This window comes from Canis lupus, chromosome 1 (genome assembly GCF_048164855.1).
Source record: "Canis lupus baileyi chromosome 1, mCanLup2.hap1, whole genome shotgun sequence".
Lineage (NCBI taxonomy): Eukaryota > Metazoa > Chordata > Mammalia > Carnivora > Canidae > Canis > Canis lupus.
Window position 1 is genome coordinate 49,226,857 of NC_132838.1, and position 6,068 is coordinate 49,232,924.

Below are 6,068 nucleotides of genomic sequence, written 5' to 3' on the forward strand. Positions count from 1 at the left end.
TTAGACAGAGATTTCCTTAAATGCCCTGGACTGGTAAGTCTTTTTTTGCCCTTTGCTAAGGGACTTCTATGTAGGTTGAGACATGCCTTCAATATTTCGTCAGTTTATACCCTTGATTTAGCTTTTAACTCCTTTTTGTGCAGATCCTCAAGATCAGCCAAAGATGAGAAATTAGAGCCTTCTCAGGTCTCTCCTGGGCAGACACACAGCCCTACAATGCACCCTACACACATATATTATACTCAGTAATACATTGAACCTTTTCAAATCTCCCTATGGTCATTTCATTCCCCGGGGTTTCCAAGAGTGCTGTTTGCTCCAATAGGTACTTCCGCCTCAGGCAGCTGCAATGATAAACATTTACTGATTTTTTTTTTTTTTAACACAATGTCCTGGTGTTAGGACTTCCCTCACTGAGCAAGCTCTCTCAAATAAAGATAAGCCCTATTAATGGACTTTTCTAGGTAGCTGCCAGACTGACAATTTTCTGGGGATGTGGCTTTTTGGGGGAGCTCTAAGCCTGTATTGCTTCTTTTTAATGGCTGATGGGCTGCTAGTTTTCTCTGTAACTGGTTCTGAGTCTGTTGGTTTTTGTGGTTATCATGGAGCTGGGAAGAAGGAGATGGGAATAGGGCAAGTTAAATGTCACAAGGCTTACTGTTCTTATTGAGATCCAGCCATTTTCTTGAATACATGTTCTTCATTAAGTTTTTGGTTAATTTCCAGGGTTCTGAAAATGTTGATTTTTGACAATTTTTGCCTATGTTCTCATTGATCCTACAGAGGAGCAGATTTTCAGAGGTCCTTCCTCCACCATTCCAGAATTGTTTCCTCCATAAACAGTAATTTCTGTACTGTGTTGTAATATAATGATGCATTCAGGGCATGCTGAGGAACATTCAATTTTTTTAACGTTCTTAGTTTTTTAATCCTCTCATGAAAAATCTGCACAATCACCACAGATAAAGCCACTGCAGAATCTTTACTCCTTCTGTTGTCCAGTCTCCAGCTCACTTCTTTTTGCCAGCACCAACATTGGCTTTTGCAGTCCCCCTGACTTTCTTCATTCTGTTTTTGTGTTCTTTGCACTTTTTCTTGGTGTCTTTTTCTTCTCATACAGGCCATGTCTTGCAAGTCTATGTTTGGGTTCATTTTTCTTTGCGTATTCCAAGGAATCATAAATCATGCCACAGCCAGTTGTCTTGCCACCACCAAAATGGGTTCTGAATCCCAATACAAATATGACATCTGGTGTGGTCTTGTACATTTTGGCTAGTTTTTCCTGAATTTCTGTCTTATGTACTGTTGCCTTCCTGGGGTGGAGAACATCAATGACTATCTGTTTTCGCTGAAATAGTCAGTTGGTCATGAACTTCCTGGTCCAGATAGTTACTGTGTCGTTCATGATGGTGGCCGAGCTTAAAGCAGCCGGGGAGGAAAAGACGGAACATTCAATTTTGGCCGCAGACTGCTGTGCTTTTGGAGTTATCTCTTCTTTTCCTACCTTTTTCTTAAAATGTTAACCTCTGGGTCCCCCACAGCAGACCCTTTCTCCTTGTTAATATATTACTCCCAATATGCTGTGGAGTTAATAATCAAATAGCCAAATAGGTTAGCATTATGTTAAAATAGCTTTGGATGGTCCATTGCGAAGTGTGTGGACTTTGTGACACATGGTGACTGCTTACAAATCATTTTGGATTTTTCTCTCCTATGTTTTAAAAATGAGGTTTCTAGATATGTGAATTTGGAAGCAAATTGGTGATGTCTAAAATATGGGAGAGACTAGTCCCACAGTACTCCCTCCTGAGGATTATAATCAATTATATATGATTACATCTATAATAGTATACCTAATTCCAGGAAACGTGTTTAAGATAACGTTGAACAAACAGAGGGGTTTTGAGGTAACAGTAACCAGGATGGAAAGTGAGGAAGCTCTGAAACTATGCCATATGAGGAATAATTGGGAAGACAGGTGACATTGCATTCAGAGAAAGAAAAACTTGGATGAAAGGAAAAACTTACTGGAGAGTAGGATAGGGCTGATACAGCAATAAAATTATTCTGTTTCCATGCATCATACTCATACCAAATGACATGATTATGACCAAAAAGCACAAGCTCTAATGGGACAGATTCTGACTCAGTAGAAGAGAAATTTCAAATAATGAGAAATACTCAATAATGTAATTGACTAAGCCTGAGGCTGGGAAACAAAAGTAAATAAGATAGAATCACTATTCTAGAGCCATTCATAAAGTGGAAGCTCCATTCTTAGTGATTAAATCAGGACTAAATGATCCTCTATTAAAACATACTGTATTGGGGCAGCCCGGGTAGCTCAGCGGTTTAGCGCCTGCCTGCAGCCCAGGGCCTGGTCCTGGAGACCCGAGATTGAGTCCCATGTCGGGCTCCCTGCGTGGAGCCTGCTTCTCCCTCTGCCTGTGTCTCTGCCTCTCTCTCTCTCTCTCTCTCTGTGTCTCATGAATAAATAAACAAAATCTTAAAAAAAAAAATACTGTATTGGATAGAAGACTAGGGTATATGACAGATAAGGCCAGTTCTACCATTTTCAAGGTTTGAGATACAGCTTGGAGTCCACTGGCATGCCTACAGAACTGGAAGATGAGCTTAGGCCAAGATAAAATATTCAGTGTGAGTCTAGAGTCTCCAAGGAATACATTATATTTTTGAACTCTTTGTCTACCAGATGGTCATCATGTATGAAGCTAGAGGCAAGTTAACTTTAGAGTTTTACTGGCACCTAGTGGTAAAGATGGATATCGATATAATCAAAAGACCATCTCTAAGTACCATAAACATACTTAATATTTACAAAAATTATAAATGCATATAGTGATAAAAACTTATTCATTCTTTGAACTCTCCTCAAAAAAGATTTAAAATTATTTAAATGTTATCTTCAAGATATTTTTATCCTGAAGCTTCTTTTTTTTTCCTCTTTTGAAGATTTTATTTATTTGTTCATGAGAGACAGAGAGAGAGAGAGGCAGAGACACAGGCAGAGAGAGAAGCAGGTTCCACACAAGGAAAGGAGCCTGATGTGGGATTTGATCCCAGGACTTGGGATCATGCCCTGAGCTGAAGGCAGATGCTCAACTGCAGAGCCACCTAGGCATCCCTATCCTGAAGTTTCAAACTCTTTAGTATCTTCATAGATTTTATTTATGAGCAAACTTGTAGTGTTATTACAGTCTCTTCTAATTCACATATTCCAGGTACATTATTTTCATGGTTTATGAAAAACACACAAACATCATCTAAACTATCAATGTATTAAATTTTAATTACAAATTAAAGTTGGTATCACTAGACCACAAAGGTAAATATCCTCCAATTCAAAGAGAGAATTACAGGTACCAATCTAATATCATTAACAGTATTTTTCACTATAGTGACAACTGATTTATAACATATTTGACAGGCCAGGAGGTTGGTTCTGGTTATATTTGGGAACTAATGCTGAGAAACAATATGTGCTAATTGGTCTGTGGGGAAATTAAACCCATTTGGGCCTCTCCAGAATGTCTTTATGCTAAATAAATTGAGATAAATGGCTATGGCTATTGAACTATATAATATATATATAAACTTTCTGTAACTCACCTATACACAAAATAGAAAAGCAGAATGTGCCAAATTTTTCATAGTAAGTGAAGCATAAGAGTATTAAGCTTACAGATAAAAATAAATATAGCTGTTGTGGTTGATATGCTTTAACAACATGATAAGAAAATGACACTCTTGGGGCACCGAGTGACTCAGTAATTGAGCGTCTGCCTTTGGTTCAGGTCGTGATCCCCGGGGTCCTGGGATGAGTCCTGCATTGGGCTCCCCACAGGGAACCTGCTTCTCCCTCTGCCTGTGTCTCTGCTTCTTTCTGTCTCTCATGAATAAATAAATAAAATCTTAAAAAGAAAAGAAAAGAAAATGACAGTCTTCTGGAAAAGAAGAAGTGGGTATTGTTAACATTTTGATGGTTATGGTACCATTACATTTTGATATGATATGAAAATGCCACTTGTCTCATCCCCATTATAACTTTCAAAGGAATTATAATCTCCAAATACCTTTTCTTTCTGTAGGTCTTCCACCCTCCCATATTTCAAAAATAAAACAGGACTGATAAGGCAGTTCTTTTTCTTAATTACAAAGGCAAGCCTCTCTGTGTGGGGTGAAAACTATATCCTTGCAGGTGAGAAAGCAAGCCCAGGTGTCCATGCTTCCAGGCACCCCCTGAGCTGTTCTGAGTGACTTTCCAGGTTGTGCCAATATCCCTCAGCTCAACAGAAGTCAGAATGGCTTGGAAGTGATGATGGAGAAAATTACTTTGACCTCCCTGACCTATTTTAGTGATATGGGAATTCATCACTACGAGGGATGACAGTCTCTATACATTTATTATATAACATGCATTTTATTACTATTTAGCTTCTGTTAGCCTAGTGTTAGTAGAAGCAATGGAAAGGAATAGAACTTACAGGAACAGTATTAGCAAATGTCAAAGCCAGTTTGAAGTTTCCATTCAATATTTTTTCTCCAGATAATATATAACCTGTTTCTCTACGTTTTCTCACAGGGACAGTGACCTAATCTCTATTTTTTTTAAAAAAAAGATTTATTTATTTGAGAAAGAGAGAGAGAGAGAGAGAGAGAACATAAGTGGGAGAGAGGCTGTGGGAGGAAGAGAATCTGAAGCAGATTCCTTGCTGAGTGGGGAGTGGGAAGGACTTGGGGCTTGAGAAGGACTTGGGGCAGGACCCTGAGATTGTGACCTCAGCCAAAACCATGACTCGGATGCTTAACTGACTGTGCCACCCAGGCGCCCCAGACCTAATCTTTTAATCATTTTTATTTCTCTCTAGCATTGAATAGGATGGCAGTTAAGCTTAAAACCAATTTCAGTGTGGAGTCTACAGATTTTCACGTATTACTAAATTGAATTAATTCATGGAATTATAGACCACAGGTCTGGATGTTTAGTGGAACATCTGCAAAGTGTTTAATGGGTTAGGGTACTGTAGAAGAGGATTAGAATTGTAGAAGATAATCAACCTCTAATCCATTTTGAAAGCATTCTTCAAATTGTAGGTATTTTAAAATCAATAACAATAATGATTCACAGTGACCTCAATTAAAAAAATGTCTTGCTCTTCCTGCCAAAATTAAAATCTTATATATTTCAGGTTGCTCATAAAGACTTTAACAACATGGAATAACCTAGCAATAGTAACAGGTGGGATTCCAATTTTTAAAGTGCTACTAATGCAATAATTTATTTAAAGTTATTCTTTGTACCTCACAAGGGCTCAAGGTTGTTTACAAGAAAGTACAGTAGATTAGAAGGAAGAAGATTTGGGTCAGCTTCCATATCATTACTTAACTAGATTCTTGACTTATAGTAAATCACTTAAAATCCTTGAGCTGCTGTTTCCTTGTGTAGACCCCTACCTCATTTAGCTCATCTGTTAGGCTGGCTTCCTGCAACAGTGCCCAACACACTGCAAGCATGCAGCTAATATTTGCCGGCTGACCTAACAACATTGGTTGGACACAAAAATAAAATATTGTCATGCATACCTCAGATGTGTTGCCAGGAGGTTAAAATGATAAACTGGTATAATATGTGAAAAAATGGTTTGAGAACCATATAAGGCTATATAGACACACAGTGCGTTTCTTTTTACAAATGGAGGAAGATGTTCTTTTTCCATTTTTCAAGTGTGGATACATTTTTGGTACCTCACTTGAAATTAAGATAAATGTGTTAATAACTGCAAGTTATTTCAAATCATAAAGCTTATAAATCTACACATATGCTGAGAAAAATAAGCCATATATACCTAAAGCTTCAGAGAACTTCAATGATTGCTTAAGATTAATGGGACTTTAGAGATAAAATACCTGTGATTTTCAATAGTGCGGTAAACTCTTCAGACAAGTTCAGATTAAAAAGTCAAAGGTGAACTCCCTATAACAGTCATAATCTATAATAGCTTTACTGTATTTTAAAGAGAGATTTACAGGTACTAACACTTAAGGTC

The 6,068-nt window shown here is 37.8% G+C and overlaps 1 pseudogene; it reads right to left on the reverse strand.

Moving 5' to 3' along the window:
• Nucleotides 1–903: 903 nt before the first annotated feature.
• LOC140616811 (small ribosomal subunit protein eS24 pseudogene) lies at nucleotides 904–1,405 on the reverse strand (annotated as a pseudogene).
• Between the last annotated feature and the right edge of the window lie 4,663 nt (nucleotides 1,406–6,068).